The sequence below is a fragment of the Xiphophorus maculatus genome, chromosome 1 (genome assembly GCF_002775205.1).
Source record: "Xiphophorus maculatus strain JP 163 A chromosome 1, X_maculatus-5.0-male, whole genome shotgun sequence".
NCBI lineage: Eukaryota > Metazoa > Chordata > Actinopteri > Cyprinodontiformes > Poeciliidae > Xiphophorus > Xiphophorus maculatus.
The window spans coordinates 31,646,717-31,663,710 of NC_036443.1; the positions used below are offsets into that span (position 1 = coordinate 31,646,717).

Consider the following 16,994-nt stretch of genomic DNA (forward strand, 5'->3'; position numbering starts at 1 on the left):
TGTTTTTACTTTGTGTAACCCGTCACCGTGACAACCACAAAACAACAGAAACATTCTCCGTCGTTTTTTCCTCTGAACTGAAACAAAGACGTTCTGCTGAGTGAACTCGTTCCAATGTTTGTAAAAGAAGCTGAACAGAACCAGGAAGTTCTACTGCTGTCAGAACCCGGATCTGGACCGGATCGGGTCCCAGTCCAGACTGAACAAGAAGGAGTGTGTGAAAATCTGGAAAATGAAATATCAGCATGTACTGAACCTCCAACCATCAGAGAAACGGACCGGCCTGCAGCAGGTTCTGATCCGGAGACTCACCTCTAGTTCGGTTCGGTTCTGATGAGCTCCTCGGCTCAGAGCGGCCGTCTCTGAAGTTCTGTTTGTTTGCTGCCAGAGGAAGTCTTCAGCTTCACACCTAGACCGCTTCTCGGATTCCTCCAGGAAACGCTTCCTGGAGACCAGCATGACAACTTCCTGTTGCTGCTTCCGCTTCGTCTCTGCAGCAGAACAAAGGACCAGCAGAACCAGCAGAACACGGAGAGCTGAAGCTGACCTTTCAAAATAAAAGCGGGTCCACATGCCACAAACTGAAGCACAAAGAGGTCCAACAAGAACCTCCCTGGTTCTGTTGTTCTTCCTCTCTAACCGGCTGGCTGGATGCTCCACTCCCTTTCAGATTAAAAGCCCACAGAGTCACTAATTACCTCAGAAGCTCGTTAACGAGGCGGCTGTCAGTCCGACCAATCAGAGCGAGAGACATTCAAACACACAGAGAGAGAGAGAGAGACTCACCTCCGACGCGTTTTCATTCCAACAACAGACTGAGAGAGAGGGAGAGGGCGTGCGAGCAGCTGTCATTGTTCTGGGAGATAGAGGGGGCGGGGCTTAGCGACGAGGGGCGGGGCCAACTCATTAATATTTAACAGGAGATGGGGGGGTCAGCGACCACACCCCTCAGACTGGTCCAGCTGCTCCAACCAGCAAAATCAGTAGAACCAGTTCTGACCCAGTAGGAACAGTCTAAACCAATCAGAACCAGGTCCGAGTCATGCAGGAACCCAGAACCTGCTCATGGTTCTGCTGATTGATCTGTCTGACTAAACCCGGGTTCTGAGGTACTGTTCAGGCTCCGCCCCCCCTCATCTGAACACCTGTCCTGGTTCTGGTTCTGGTTCCCCATCTGGGTCCAGTCGGCTCTGAACCGGCGGGTGAGAAGGTTCTGCCATCTGATTGGTTCACAGCTGACAGGTCCCAGCAGGTAAGAGTTCAGGTTGTCACGGTAACCGCCGAATGTTTAATGTGACGTGAAGAGAGAGTGTGTGTTTAGTCATCTTATCTGACACACACACTGCCGGTAAATCGTGTGTGTGTGTGTGTGAGCTCAGCTGGGAGTGTTTGTCCACGTCGCATCAGGAGCCTCATGCAATATTTATCACTCTCTCTCTCACACACACACAGGATCCCAACCACCCTGACCCAGAGTCCTGATCCTGTTCCGGATCAGAACCAGAACCGGGTTTGGGCCTGGAGCGTCTCAGTCACAAACAGCAGGACAGTTGAGGACGCAGCAGCTGGCGTCCATGAGGCGATTGCAGATTTCTGCATTAGCGTCTGAAACGTCGCATTTAAATTCAGTCTGCAGAGAGTTAGGGAAACACACACACACACTCAGCTGCCTCCCCACCCCAACTCCACGATGAGCTCTGGACTCAACGTAGCGTCTCTGTCAGCCATCTTTGTTTCTGCGGGTGGAGGATCTCCTTCAGCGCTGCGACTGAAGCGCGTCACAACTCCAGTCACATGATTGGTTCCCAAAACAGCCAATCAGCTTCGTTCATGGACACCACGCCCAATCAGGGCCCAGGCCGTCATGGTGACGTACCATCTAACTGCGCTAGTGTCCTCTGGCTACTATGTTTCCAACTGTCATGTGAATTTTAAAACGTCGTTAAGGTAAAATGCGAATTACCGTGTTTCCATCTACAGGTTTAGAGAGAATCAACCAGGCGAGCAAAACTTCATCAGATGTGATGAACAGGAAGTAGAGGTGGCTAGCTGGTGGCTAGCTAGCATGGAGCAGAGAGAGTCCTTTCCAAGTTTGGTGCCTCTGGTAAGGCACAGAGCCACCAGTGGATGGCAGCATTCACTGCGTCCATAAATGATCCTCCCTGTTAGCGCAGTGACTCTTTTTCATAAAAACTGTTTCCTGTTTTCATCAAGTTTCTACTGCGAGACTTCGATACCTTCTGATGCATCATGGGTAATATTCCCTCTGATGTCAGCACTGTCAGCCTGCTAGACTAGAGGAAGAGTCCAGCTGCAGCCGGGTCCGGATCCTGCCAGAAACAGCTCACTGCCCACTAACTGGACCAGAACCAGAACCGGCGAAGAAGAAAAATCCTTTATTTTCTCAAAATGGGAAAATTTCTGTGCATAAAATTAGAATATATTCTATTATGTTATATTAAACTACATCATTATGTTATAACAAATTATCATATAATTATAAATCATATAAATTATATGTTACATTAAGTTTTAACCTGATGTTATGGGATGTGTGGGTGTGGTCTGAGTGTTTCAGGTGTTTGGGGGAAACAAAGAGTGAAAGACGAGTGAAGAGGCTGTGGAGTGTGTGTGTGTGTGTGTTACTCTGTGTGTGTGTTACTCTGTGTGTGTGTTACTCTGTGTGTGTGTGTCGGGGCTCTGCGGAGCGTGAACGGCTCGTTGAGGTGCGGTGTTGATGTGGGGGAGGGTGTGTGTTGGGGGTGCGGGGTTAAAGGTGACGCTCAGTAATTGGGGAGGAAACGGGAACGTCCAATCAAGCAGCTCCATTCGTCGCTCTGCTGCTGCTGAGGAACTACGGCGGCCCAGGAGGGACACCAAGCCCTCGGTTAATTGAGCTTTATTAAAGTCATCAGTCTGGATCAGAACCAGCTGCAGCTGACGGCCTGGCAGCCAATCAGAACCAGGCTGCGGGTCACATGGTCTGACAAAGAGAAGATCTGGAAACCAGCTGCTGGTTCTGGTTCTGGGTCTGGATTCCCTCAGGTCCATCTGGGGCCAAAAACCTGAAAACAAACTCTGGACCAGAACCAGGAAGCTGAGCTTAAAGGTTCTGGTCGGTCAGAACCCGGCAGCCAGGTGAACAGCTCCATCCTGACCCAGTTCTGTTCTGGTCAGTCTGGGTCGGTTCTGGTTGATCCAGCTGCAGCTGCTTTGTTAGCGATGACCTGATGTTACAGTGAACAGAACCAGTCGAAGTCCAGAACCAGCAGACCGGGTCAGAGGAATCAGAATGTCACAGAACAGGACGACTTTGCCGTAGTGACATCACGCGTTGCCACGGTAACCACCCACCTGCTGAGACGAGGAGACCTGAGGGGGAGGAGAAGGAGCCTTCGTCATCAGGGGGCGCTTCCTGCAGGAACACAGAGACACGCATCACTTCCTGTTCCAGACCGGTTCTGAGACAAACCCAGAGTCTACAAACAGAACCAGAACCAAACTGCAGCCCGGACCCGGCTGGAATCTACTCTGCCGATTTTTTTGGGTTGCATCAGAACTTCAGAACCTCTGATCGGATTGGACAACTGTCTGCAGGTCATGAAGGGGTCCGGTTCAGCCCGGTCCGGTCTCCATCTGCCTTCGAGGTCGCCTGTGAGGTCACGCCATGAATCACTTCCTGTCGGCTCGTTAGTGCCGACTCATCAATCACCATGACGACCAAGAGGCTGCTTAATGAGGATGCAGCTGCTGCAGGTCGGTTCTGGTTCTGATGGGTTCTGGTTTGGTTCTCTGTAGCAACAGGAAGTTTATCAGAACCAGCTGATCCAAAGATCCCCGTCCAGACGGTTCTACAGATCATCTCTGAACCGACCCGGTTGACCGGTCCGGTCCAGTCCACACTGTTGCATCAGCAGCTGACAGAACCTTTCATGTTAGCAGCAGGAAGCTGAACCGGGTCAAACTGTGTCAGAACATTGACTGGACTCTGCAGCAGAATGGACCGACCCTCAGAGACAGAACCAGAACCCTGCAGGTTTTGATCAGATCACTGCAGAACCAATTTTATTTCTTCTGCAGAAACTGATGCTGATAAATAGGCCACCCAGTGATTTAATGCCCATTAAAGCTGCTCACACACACAGTAACACACACAGTAACACACACAGTAACACACACAGTAACACACACAGTAACACACACACAGTAACACACACACAGTAACACACACACAGTAACACACACACAGTAACACACACACAGTAACACACACAGTAACACACACACAGTAACACACACAGTAACAGGACAGATTAGGTTGCCTTCCTTCATTCACTAATCTCTGCAGTTAATCTGATGCTGCAAACAGACAATCCACAGCTGGAATCTGCAGAGCTCACACACACACACACACACACACACACACACACACACACACACACACACACACAGTAACATAAACATGTAAACTCCATGGACTGCCACCTTATTGTGCTGGAGGGGTTTCAGTGTCCCAATGATACTAGCAGCTATGCTGTCGGGGCTCCATAACCCTGGTAGGGTCACCTAAGACAAGGAGACATGGGTCCCTCTTCCCATGGGCCCACCACCTGTGGGAGTGGCCAAAGGGGTCAGGTGCAGTGTGGGATGGATGGTGGCTGAGGGCGGGTTGCCCCCCATCTCAGCGCCTGAACGTTGGGGTTTACCCCAGTGAATGAGAGGGTAGCCTCAGGGTTGTTTGTGCTTATGGGCCAAACGACAGTTCAGATTACCAACCCTTCTTGGAGTCCTTAGAGGGGGTACTGGAGAGTGCCCCTGCTGGGGACTCCTTTGTTCTGCTGGGGACTTCAATGCTCACGTAGGCAGTGAGACCTGGACGGGCGTGGTTGGGAGGAATGGCCCCCTGACCTGAACTCGAGCGGTGTTCTGTTGCTGGACTTCTGTGCTCATCATGGATTGTCCATAACGAACACCATGTTCAAGCATAAGGGTGTCCATATGTGCACTTGGCACCAGGACACCCTAGGCCGCAGTTCGATGATCGACTTTGTCATCGTTTCATCGGATCTGTAGCAGTATGTCTTGGACACTCGGGTGAGGAGAGGTGCGGAGCTGTCCACTGACCACCACCTGGTGGTGAGTTGGCTCTGGTGGTGGGGGAGGAAGCCGGTCAGACCTGGCAGGCCCAAACGTGCCTGCCAGGAACGTCTACCAGACGTCTCTGCTGGGAACGTCTGGCAGAGTCTCCCGTGAGATGGAGCTTTAACTCTCCCACCTTGACAGAATCTCGACAGAATGACAAGGTGGGGGCCATGGAGTCTGAGTGGACCATGTTCCGTGCCTCCATTGTCGAGGCGGCCGATCGGAGCTGTGGCCACAAGGTTGTCGGTGCCTGTCGCGGCGGCAACCCTCGAACCCGTTGGTGGACACCTTCGATGAGGGATGCCGTCAGGCTGAAGGAGGAATCCTATCGGGGCTTTTTGGCCTGTGGGACTCCGGAAGCAGCTGATGGGTCCCGGCGGGCGAAGCGGCTCCGGTGGTTGCTGAGGCAAAAACTCAGGCATGGGAGGAGTTCGGAGAGGCCATGGAGAAAGACTTCCGTGCGGCTTCCAGGCGATTCTGGTCCACCATCCGGCGACTCAGGGGGGGAAGCGGTGCAGCACCAACACCGTTTATAGTGGGGATGGTGTGCTGCTGACCTCTACTCGGGACGTTGTGGGCCGGTGGGCAGAGTACTTCGAAGACCTCCTCAATCCCACCAACATGCCTTCCATTGAGAAAGCAGAGCCTGGGGACGCTGGGTTGGGCTCTCCAATCTCTGGGGGCGAGGTCACCGAGGTGGTTAAGAAGCTCCTCGGTGGCAGGGCCCCGGGGGTGGATGAGATCCGCCCAGAGTTCCTTAAGGCTCTGGATGTTGTAGGGTTGTGTTGGCTGACGCGGCTCTGCAATATCACATGGACATCGGGGGCAGTTCCCCTGGATTAGCAGACTGGGGTGGTGGTCCCCCTGTTCAAAAAGGGAGACCGGAGGGTGTGCTCCAATTATAGGGGGGTCACACTCTAAAGCCTCCCTGGCAAGGTCTATTCAGGGGTCCTGGAGAGGAGGGTCGGTCGGATTCAGGAAGAGCAGGGTGGTTCTGGTTCTGGTCGTGGAACTCTGGCCCAGCTCTACACCCTCAGCAGGGTCCTGGAGGGTTCTGGGAGTTCGCCCAACCGGTCTACATGTGTTTTGTGGACTTGGAGAAGGCGTTTGACCGTGTCCCTCGGGGAGCCCTGTGGGGGGTTCTCCGGGAGTATGGGGTACCGGGCCCTTTGATACGGGCTGTCAGGTCCCTGTATGACCGGTGTCAGAGTCTGGTCCACATTGCCGGCAGTAAGTCGGGCTCGTTTCCGGTGAGAGTTGGACTCAGCCAGGGCTGCCCTTTGTCACCGATTCTGTTCATCACTTTCATGGACAGAATCTCTAGACCAGCCAAGGTGCTGAGGGGATCCAGTTTGGTGGCCTTAGGATCTCATCTCTGCTTTTTGCAGACGATGTGGTCCTTTTGGCTTCATCAGGTCATGATCTGCAGCTCTTGCTGGAGCGGTTCGCAGCCGAGTGTGAAGCGGCCGGGATGAGGATCAGTGCCTCCAAATCCGAGGCCATCATGGTCTTGAGCCAGAAAATGGTAGAGTGCCTTCTCCGGGTAAGGGGGGGGGTGTCCTGCCCCAAGTGGAGGAGTTCAAGTATCTCGGGATCTTGTTCACGAATGGGGGAAGAGGGGACAGGCGGATTGGCGCAGCGTCTGCCGTCAAGCGGCGCTGTACCAGTTTGTCGTAGTGAAGAGAGAGCTGAGTCAGAAAGCGAAGCTCTCGATTTACCGGTCGATCTACGTTCCCACCCTCATCTATGGTCATGAGCTTTGGGTCATGACTGAAAGAATGAGATAGAGGATACAAGCGGCCGAAATGGGTTTTCTCCCCAGGGTGGCTGGGCTCTCCCTTAGAGAGAGAAGCTCTCTAAGGGAGAGAACTTCTCTGAGTCCAGGAGGGACTCAGAGTAGAGTCGCTGCTCCTTCACATTGAGAGGAGCCAGTTGAGGCTTTGGCATCTGGTCTGGACGCCTCCCTGGTGAGGAGTTCAGGTCCCACCAGGAGGAGGGGAAGACCCAGGACACGCTGGAGGGATGATGTTTCTTGGCTGGCGGGCGTGTCGTGGTGGCGTAGGGGGTGGCGCGGCCCATGTTTGAAGGCCTTGGGTCCTTGACGCGGCCGTCGTGGGTTCAACTCTCGGGCCCGATGGTGTTTGCCACGTGTCTTCCCCCTTTTCTTCCCCATTTCCTGTCAGTCTACTTTCATATAAGGGACACTAGAGCCCACAAAAGACCCCTTGGAGGGGTAAAAAATAAAAGTTTCTCGGCTGGCCTGGGAACGCCTTTGGATTCCCCTGGAGGAACTGGAACTAGTGGCTGGGGAGGTAAGTCTGGGCCTCCTTTCTTAAGCTGCTACCCCCGCGACCCGACCCCGGTTAAGTGGGTGGGTGGATGGATGGAAACACATCCCCTCTGATCTCAGATAAAGTTCACACCTGCAGGTATTACCTCACCTGTCCGTAATTTGTATTGACTGTTACCACGACAACCTGAACATGTTTGGACTCCTCTGGTTCTGAATTTAAACGGATCTCTGTTTGTCCCAGATGAGTCCAGGTTGGTCGATCTGGACCCAACCAGAACCACAGACATCACTGCCCACGATCCTCCACTGCATCTCCATCACATGATCAAACTAACACAGTGGAGGTAAACATCAGCCCGGTTTCTCTGATTGTACTGGTACCGACTCGTCAGATCGGTACTAACCTGCCAGACCCCTTGACACCGGGTTCCTGAGGAGTCTAAGTGTTTCTAAGTTTGGTGAAACTGAAGCTGGTGAATGGAGACAGCTGCACTGCAACATACCAATTATACACACACTGAGGAGCGCAGGGTGATCATCAGCCTGATGCAGCGACATTATTCCCTCGCCTGTAATCTGCACCAAGCCGTCATTTAAAGGGACAGTGCATTTAGAGCAGCAGGAGCTCTGGCTGTGTGTGTGTGTCTGTCTGTGTGTGTGTGTGTGTGTGTGTGTGTGTGTGTGTGTGTGTGTGTGTGTGTGTGTGTGTGTGTGTGTGTGTGTGTGTGTGTGGAGGGGTGTTAACTGACTCCAAACAGCAGCTCAGAGACCCTTAATGCCCCCACCTTCGTTCCCTCAGCAGTTAACAAAGCTGAGAGGTCAACTGGGGTCGGTTCTCACTGGGTCCAAATGTGCCAGAAGCGTAATCATCAGAGAGGAGACGCTCTTCATCACTGGACCGACCTCGCCGAGTCCGTCACATGGTTCTGAAGAACCAACCGGACCCATAGGAACCAGCCCGGTTCTGTAACTGGTCCGTTTATGAAACATCCCATAATCTACAGAAGCACACGAGATGAGGCGGTTACTGTCTGTTGAGGTTGCTATGGCAATGTGTGCTGAACTGACCACATCCATGGTTCCCGGATCCAACATGGCTCTGTCCATGTTACCACGGCAACGGTTCCGGAGCCTGAAACATTTTGATGTAAATGGTTCTTCAGAACGTCGTTAGTTCCTGATAATTGCCTGAGGGATCTGGTGGATCCAGAGCTTGACCTTTCACCTGCACAGACCAGATCACCGCCCAGATCCTGGACGAGACCCCAGGTCTTTGTCCGAGTCCGGCCAGCAGGGGGCGCCACAAGATTGAGTCACACAAAAATCTTGATTCTCATTTATTGCGATTCGGAATTAAATCTAAAAACTTCTGCTCTTTCTGAAGCTCCGCCTCCAGGAAGTCATCCAACATGGCTCCGCTATGTTTTTACCAGCATCGCTCTGAGCAGCAGCAGCTCCTTTAATGACCTCCGCTGTTTGCTAATTGCTGCTGGCTAGTCTGAAGGAGCAGAGTGAAGGAGCGGAGCTGTGCCTTGAAGGCGGGGCTAGGTCCACCCAGGCGTTTTAACAGCTGAATGGTTGCCATGGAGACTGGAGAATTTGTCAAGGTGACACTCCAGGTATGTCTTTGATGACATAATAAAACCTAGAAAACTTGAAATAGACACTTTGAAAAAGATGGTTCTGGTGTCGGAGGGCGTTTGGTTTGGGTGGGGGGGTTTGTCCCGGTGTGGGGGTTCTGGTGTCTGTGGGAGGGGGGGATTGGTTTCGGTGGGGGGTTCTGGTGTCTGTGGGGGTATCTGGCTGTTTTTGGGTCAGGAAGTGGAGCAACCGTCGGTACAGCGGCTCTTTGTCAGGAACTTCCTCTTTCACTGCAGGCGGCGGGACACAAAGACACAAAGAGACGCTGTGTCTCATGGGGACGGACCGTCCTGCTGGACAGAGGACGACTCACGGGATGCAAATCACTGCTGAGACTTTCCAGCCGGGTCAGAACCTCACCGGAAAACAAAGGACCAGAACCGGACCTCGTCCCGGTCTGGTTCTGATCCATTACTGTCTGAGTCTCTGATGATCCTCAGTTTAAACACAAAGTTCACAGAAAAGCTGGAAGAGGTTCTGGGACCAGAACTGATCCAGAACCAGATCGGATCCGGTTAAACTCTCCACTCCTTTCTCCAGGTGAGGAAACAGGAAGTAGAATCGTTCGTCTGTTTGTTCACCGTTCATTAACTCTGTGTCAACAAAGCTTCAATGTGTTCCGATAAGACCCATCCAGAACCGGTCCAGAACCAGAGAGACAGCTGCTGAGGGTCCGCTGGGAGCAATTGAGAGAAACCAGCTTCTTTATGGATTATTAATATCTCCTCCAGCTAAAACACACTCTGGGTGTGTGTGTGATCTGAAACGCAGGGGGAGGGTGTGTGTGTCTGAGCGTGTGTGTGTGTGTGTGTGTGTTGGGGGGAATTTTAGGAATGGGGGTGGGCGACTTTAAGAATAGAGGGGGGGCTCAGCAGTTGGTTCAGATCAAGGACGCTTTATTCACACTCCACTCGACTGAGATGTGTGTGTCTGTGTGTGTGTGTTTAATCGGCGTGAAGACCCCACCCTAATCTACCTCCTCCACCTCCCTGGCTCTCGTCTTTGTGAGTTTTCCTCTCAGAAACACAAACAGCAGGTCTGGTTCTGCAGAACCGAACCGGTTCTGATCCAGAGGATCAGCTGGTGATTGAACTCCAGGAAATTTGAGAAAATGGCGCTCATCATATCTGAAGGAGTCATACTTAACTTGGAAAAACAATCTGCTGCTGCCCAGTTTGTTCATGTCAACGAGAAATCTGCCTCACACTGATGGAGTTCCTCAGGGCTCTGTCCTTAGACCAATTCTTTTTACTATATTGCTGGGTTCCAGATGACGTAGCACCGACGTCAATGCAGTTGGAGGGCCGGAAGTAAATGCAGCCCATTTATTTCTGCTGATCCAGCATCAAAATGTCTACAGTCTGAGTCCTGTACGGTTGTTCCAGCCGTTCTAATAGAGAGAAAGATCAACGTTATTTTTTGTTTCGAAGGTAGTCGGTCACAAGGGAGTAAATTTAAAAACTCTTACCAGAAAAATGGATCAACAATCTACAGCTAAAAACAGGAGGTGCAGAAACTAACAACGCCAGAGTTTGCAGCCACTTTCTAACAGGCAACGATCGCATCGTTTAAATAGTATTTTCAGATATTTTATTGGACAGTTACTTAGAAAGACCAGCATTCATATGTAAGGCAAGATATATTATTTTTACGCCCTAGCTAGTCCCGGTCAGAAAATATGTTTATTCAATAGGACTTTCCTGCTAAACAAATAAAAAGCTAAATAAATTATAACCTCCACAGCCATATATTCATGTCCAGACATGAACATGTGGTTTCTGTAAATCGCTGCTAATGGCTGACCTACATTGGACCTGAATCCAGCAACCACTCAACATTAATGTCCAACTCCAGCATGAATTTTATTTACAGAAACTAAATAAATAATTTACCGGCAGATCCAAGCTGATAGAAATAACATGAGTTAGCTTGTTGTTAGCATCGTTATCATAGACTAATTACTTAAATAGCACAACTCACTACTCACAGACAGAAACCAGGCAACAGCCATTTAATGATTCTTTTGATCCTAAATTTGACCCAACCTGGAACTAGATGATTTTATTCTCCAGGCTTTTGAAAACTTTCTTCTGGCTCAGATAATATGAGGTCTGCAGCTCCAGATAGTTAGTTAGTTATGTGCATCGCCTCCGTGCAGGTAAATCCTCAACAGCCTCGTCTGTTTCAGCCCAGTTAGTGCATTAGCTACTCGTTGTGATCAATTTTGCTTTGTTTTGAACCAGAGAAATTCACTTCCGGACCTCCATCTGAGTGTGTGTGTGTGTGTGTGTGTGTGTGTGTGTGTGTGTGTGTGTGTGTGTGTGTGTGTGTGTGTGTGTGTGTGTGTGTGTGTGTGGGTGTGTGTGTGTGTGTGTGTGTGCGCGTGCGTGCGTGTGTGCGTGTGTGTGTGTGCTACCAGCATGGGATAAATGTTCACTGCATGATGACATTAAAACCTGGATCACTTTAAATGTTTTGAATTCTGGCCAAACAGAAGTTGTTGTTTTTGGACCAGAACCTGTTAGTCTGGATGGGATTAAATTGGCCTCCAGTGGTAAAGTGAAGAACCTCTGTGTTATTTTTGACCAGGATTTCTCATTAAATTCCACAATAAACACGTTTCTAAGATTTCCTTCTCTGAGTTCAATACATCATAAACATCCTGCGTTTGTTGCTTCAGTGCTGGACTGTAAGTCTTTACTATGAGGAAGTCCAAACCTGTCTGGATCAGCAGGATGACGCGTTCCTGATCCCCCCGGACTCTAATTGTTCTGGAAGGTCCGATTCAGTGGTTCTGACGGGATGAGGTTCCCACTGACAGCTTGTTCCTCTGACTTCAGATGGTCTTAAACACCAAACACATTGAGAGGATTAATCTGGATTATGGAGGATTTCCAGACCTTGAGAGGCCCACCCACAATCTTCAGCACACAGGTTCTGGTTCTGTTCAGGTTACCCATCTGGTTCTGTTCTGGTTCTGTTGCAGTTCTGATGGTTCTAGATGTGAATCAAACACTGGAGCAGAACGGTTCCATCTCACTTCCTTCACTGATGAATCAGTGGAACCAACCAGAACCAAACAGAACTGAACAGAACTGAAGAGGTCCAAAGACCCGGTCCAAAAACAATACCAACACCACAGAACCTCCTGCTTCACACCAGTCCTGCAGCTAGCGATTATTTTACTCATTAGTTATTCTGACAATCAGATAAAAACTTAGAAATACATTAAAAGATGCAAATAAACAATTTAATTCCTTTTTTTTTTTACCCCTCCAGGGTCTTTTGTGGCTCTAGTGTCCCTTATACGACAGCAGGCTGACAGGAAACGGGGAAGGAGAGGCGGGAAGACATGCGGCAAATGTCGTCGGGTCCGGGAGTCGAACCCACGACGGCCGCGTCGAGGACTGAAGGCCTCCAAATACGGGTCGCACTAACCAGTACGCCACCACGGCACGCCCCCTTTAATTCCTTTTTAAATAAAAAAAACATTTCATTGACTAAAATACAACTACAGGATTCCAATAGTGAATGTTTAATCATTTGTAGCAAAGGACGCACCTGCACCTAAAAAACCTATAGTATTTTTCTGGATTAACTGATCAATAACTGGATGAAAAAGGTGATTAATAGCAGATTTATTTCCAGATTTATTTCCAGGTGCCTCTGGAGGTTCTGGGTTAAACAGGTTTACAAAGAAACTTTTGTATCTTAAATCCAAAATGTTTATATTTTTTTGTTCAAGTGTGGTTCTATTATTTCATGTTATTCTTTCCACAATCACCTTTTAACGTCTGTATTCTCCAGTTAATCAATCACTGACTTATTAATGATTATTTCAATAATTGATTAATCCTTTCAGTTCACCACAACAACATCTCCACCTGCCTTAACAAGACATCCCTGAGTACTTCCCATCTCTCCGGAAGAACAAGAAGACACACCTGAGCACATCAGCTCAGGCTCCATCACACACCTTCACACACACTCCTACACACTCCTGAGAGCCAGGTTGTTCCTCTGAGTCTTCAGCTCAGATCTGCAGCTTCAGGCTGAGAGTCCATGAGGAATCAAACTAGCAACTCTTTCATCTGCAGGAAGAGATGAGACGCACCACACACACACACACACAGCCCCACACACACACAAACATTTGTATTTCTACTCATATTAGGAATTTATATTGGCTTCTATTCATTTTAGTTATTGTTATTGTGTTTATGTGTGTCCCGGACAATCTATTCCTAACCAGAACCAGTACCTAATTACCACCTGACCCCTGACCCTAGACCAGGGGGCCAACCACATCAGAACCGCAGTTTGGTCCCCATAAGGCGGTCGGTCTTCATCAGGTGAGTAAGCCGGGAACGGTTCTAAACAGCGCAGTTAAACAAGTACACACACACACACACACACCCCGACTGCAGCTCCAATCCTCCGACCCGGACCAGAACCTCTGGGTTCGGGTCGGATCACGTTGCATCATAAAGACATGAACTCTTCATCACTCCAGACTCAAACAACCATCAGAACCAGAAGTCCATCCAGTCTGGGTCTGACCCGTGTACCCAGTGATTACCAGGGTCAGGCTGGTGTTACTGGTTTGGGTCCAGTTGGGTAAAAGCAGCAGATTACAGCACATTAGCAGTGTGTGTGTGTGTGTGTGTGTGTGTGTGTGTGTGTGTGTGTGTGTGTGTGTGTGTGTGTGTGTGTGTGTGTGTGTGTGTGTGTGTGTGTGTGTGTGTGTGGATTAGAGGTGATTAGACACAAACAGTAATCTGAATTTGAATCTGGACCCAGACTAAATCCTGCAGATTAGGTTCAGTTTAATCTTCATCTTTCTGATGATGATGATGATGATAACGATGATGTCACAGCTTCAGACAGGTCACATGACCCTCTTCCTGACCTCAGCAGTTTCTTTTTTTGCTGCCCTCCACCTTGTCTCCCAGGCTGCTGGGCTTCACCTTTACCCCCAGCTCACAACAGCCAATCAGCTGCCGGCTTCAGAGTGGGCGTGGCTTAGTCATGTAAACATGTTCTGATGTTGAGTGTTTAAGTTCAGCCATCAGCCCACATTTATGCTGCCTGATCATCATATGGTAAACATATCGCCATGGCAACATTCAGCAGCATCATTGCCACCCAATAATTTGCAGCGTCTCTTCATCTTAGCGTTCATCGTTCCCTCCAGATCTGTTCAGTGCACTTCAATATGACTCCAGTCCATTTGCTTGGAAAGTCCGGTGCAGTCGGTATGAATGCTAAGCTAACTCTGGTCCTCCAGACCTCAGTCTGGGTTCCGTTCAAGTGAACTCTGGTTCTGTTTGAATGTGAACGCCAAGCAGACCGGAGACCACTCCAAAAGCAGGAAATGGACTACAGCGCAGGGCATTCTGGGTAAATACAACCAAAGCTAATGGCTCCTGGTCTTTAGCCAAAGACTAAAGAGAAATCCTCCAACACTAAAATCTGACGCCTCCATCTTGTTTCCATCTGGTGAAGAAGGAAGTTGCTCTCAGTGTCTTCAGAGGTTTTTGTGTCGTTTCCTTCAGTGGTTCTTGGTGCAGCGCCCCCACAGGCCAGGAGGGGAACAGGTTGGTTTGGGTCAGAACCACAGCAGCTGGAGGTGGAGCAGCTCAGTGATCCCCTACCTTTTATTACCTCAGACCGTTCAAAACTTGGCAATTTTGCTGCGACGGGGAGGAGAAGGGGGACCGTCAGATAATGCTTCTGCATGTTGGTGTTCCCACTGAAGCCTTTTTTTTTCTGCCCCGATTTTCCCTTTATGACAATTTTCCAACGTCCTGCAGTGAGTGCTGTGTTACTTGGTGGTGTGTTGAATATGGCCGATCTACAATCAGGCACATTCAACATTGTCTCGGCCTGATTGTCGCAGGTTTTCCCTGACTGAACGCAGCCTGTTGAATGTGACAGGTAGCCAATCAGAAAGCGCAGTGACGTAAGAACGGAGGGGAATCCCAAACAGCTGAGAGTCTGGTGGACATCAGAGGTGATATGTGGAAATGTTTATTACTATATGTAAAGGTCACTTTTATATATGTTTATTATATGTGGTTATGTTTATTCAGTTAAAAATGCAAATAGAGCTGCTGCTCCCTCCTCTTTTATTAAACGACTTTTTTTTTGTTTCGTCTTTAATTGCTTAAAATGAGCCACAAACTGTCACTGCTGCTTCTAATAGACCACTGGAGTAGATGATGAAGTTCTGGTTCCAGTGGAACAGGGTCGACCGGACCATCAGGAGGGAAACAGACTGAAAGTTCTGACTTTAACTTCCCAGTCCAGTAAGGTGCAGACCGGGTAGAAAACTGGACTGGATCGTTCTGTCCAGGCTGCCGGACCTCAGTTGTGGATCCAGGTTCCTCTGATTTATTCAGCCTGGAACGGATCGAACCAGAACCATCCGAATGTTATTTTCCTCAAGATGATTTTAAATATTTTAGATTTCCTCAAAATTTAGATGATTTTTAGTGTTTATGTTCTCTTTCTACCGGTGGAATAATTAACTCAGCTCCTTCGTTTGTTATTAACTGAGCGAAGCTAACTGATTAGTTTTACAGTGTTGCTATGTTAGTAAATTAACTGGTTAACCATCTTACAGAGCTGGTTAATGAATAAATGAAGGCATTACTAGGTCAGTTAGTTGCCAGGTTGGTTAGTTAATGGTCAGCAGGTTAGTTGTTCTGATTCTACTGGGTTTATTTAACTATTTCTATATTCGGCTCTGTAATTCCATTAGAAATAATTTGATTCCTCAGAACTCGATTTGGGTCAAAGTGGTTCTGAATGGGTCGCGTTTTCAAAGTTCTGTTCTGATGTGGTTCTGTGTGAATAACCAGAACTCTCCAGTAGGTTCTGGATCAGAACCGCAGCAACTAGGACAGTTTGGACCGGACCGATGGTGTCTATGGTGACAGAGGGGCCCCTGAGGCTACAGAGGAAGACAGCAGAGTGTGTGCATGTGAGTGTGTGTGTGTGTGTGTGTGTTGTGTGTATGTGAGTGTGTGTGTGTGTGTTGTGTGTATGTGAGTGTGTGTGTGTGTTTACAGTGTGAACAGTCACAGGGTCACGTGATGTAAAGTTGTTTTATGAAACATCAGCAGGTGACTCGGAACCGAGTCCAGATCAGCACAGAGCCTCCGTTCAGCTGACTGCGCGTTCATGAAAGAGCGTCCGTGCACATGTGCGTGTGTTCGTGGGTATCTCTGTTCGTGTGTGCGCGTGTCTGTGCATGTGTTGGAATGTAAGTTATTCGACTGCAGGCTGAACCGAGCCGAGCCCAGCTGAGCCGAACCGAACCGTAACTGGTCGGCATCTTCCAACAGAACCCCGCTGAGAGAAGACAGGCTGACAGAACTCCGAACCAAACCGAACCGCAGATTCTGGTTCTTCACCCCTCAGTTCAAAGACCATACTCTGTTCAAAACCCATTCACTTTAAAACTCGCTGCTCTCAGCTGAATTCAGCAGGCAGGAACAGTAAACCCAGCAGAGATAGAACCAGACAATCGTACCAGAGGGATGTTTCAGACCCGAATCACAGAGCACCTGTTCTAGAACCGGCTCCTTTCAGAACCGGTCCTTTTATCAACAACATTAATCTAGAAAAGCAGAAAAACGGAAAAGTATCAGATTCCTGAAGGGAGTCTGGATCGCTCCCGTCAGACACGCCTGCCTCGCTCGCTCCTTCATGCAGCTCGAGACAACTTGGATTCAGCAGAACCGAGTCTTACTCACCTGGACCAAGAGGTCTGGTTCGGATCCCGCCGAGTTCCAAAAGCCAGAGAAAAGTTCCGGTGAACCAGAGAGAACCGAGCAGAACCCAGGCGGGACCAGGAGCTCCGAGATCCGAACAACAGGTCTGGCTGAGACCCCGCCCCGCTGAGCGGAGACCG

At 49.5% G+C, this 16,994-nt stretch overlaps 1 protein-coding gene across 5 annotated transcripts in view; it reads right to left on the minus strand.

Moving 5' to 3' along the window:
• The window catches only part of LOC102230025 (plexin-B1), a 37,640-nt gene extending 20,646 nt beyond the window's left edge, over window positions 1-16,994 (minus strand). For 2 of the 5 annotated variants that reach the window (XM_014470978.2, XM_023333899.1), the window contains exons 1-2: window positions 16,837-16,994; window positions 3,355-3,415 (exon numbers count right to left, since the gene is read on the minus strand). The gene's annotated coding sequence lies outside the window, so the exon portion shown is untranslated. Of the gene's footprint in view, window positions 1-312; window positions 492-786; window positions 815-3,354; window positions 3,416-16,836 lie in introns of those variants that run through there. The other 3 variants (XM_023333904.1, XM_023333909.1, XM_023333918.1) reach the window with 3 other exon arrangements.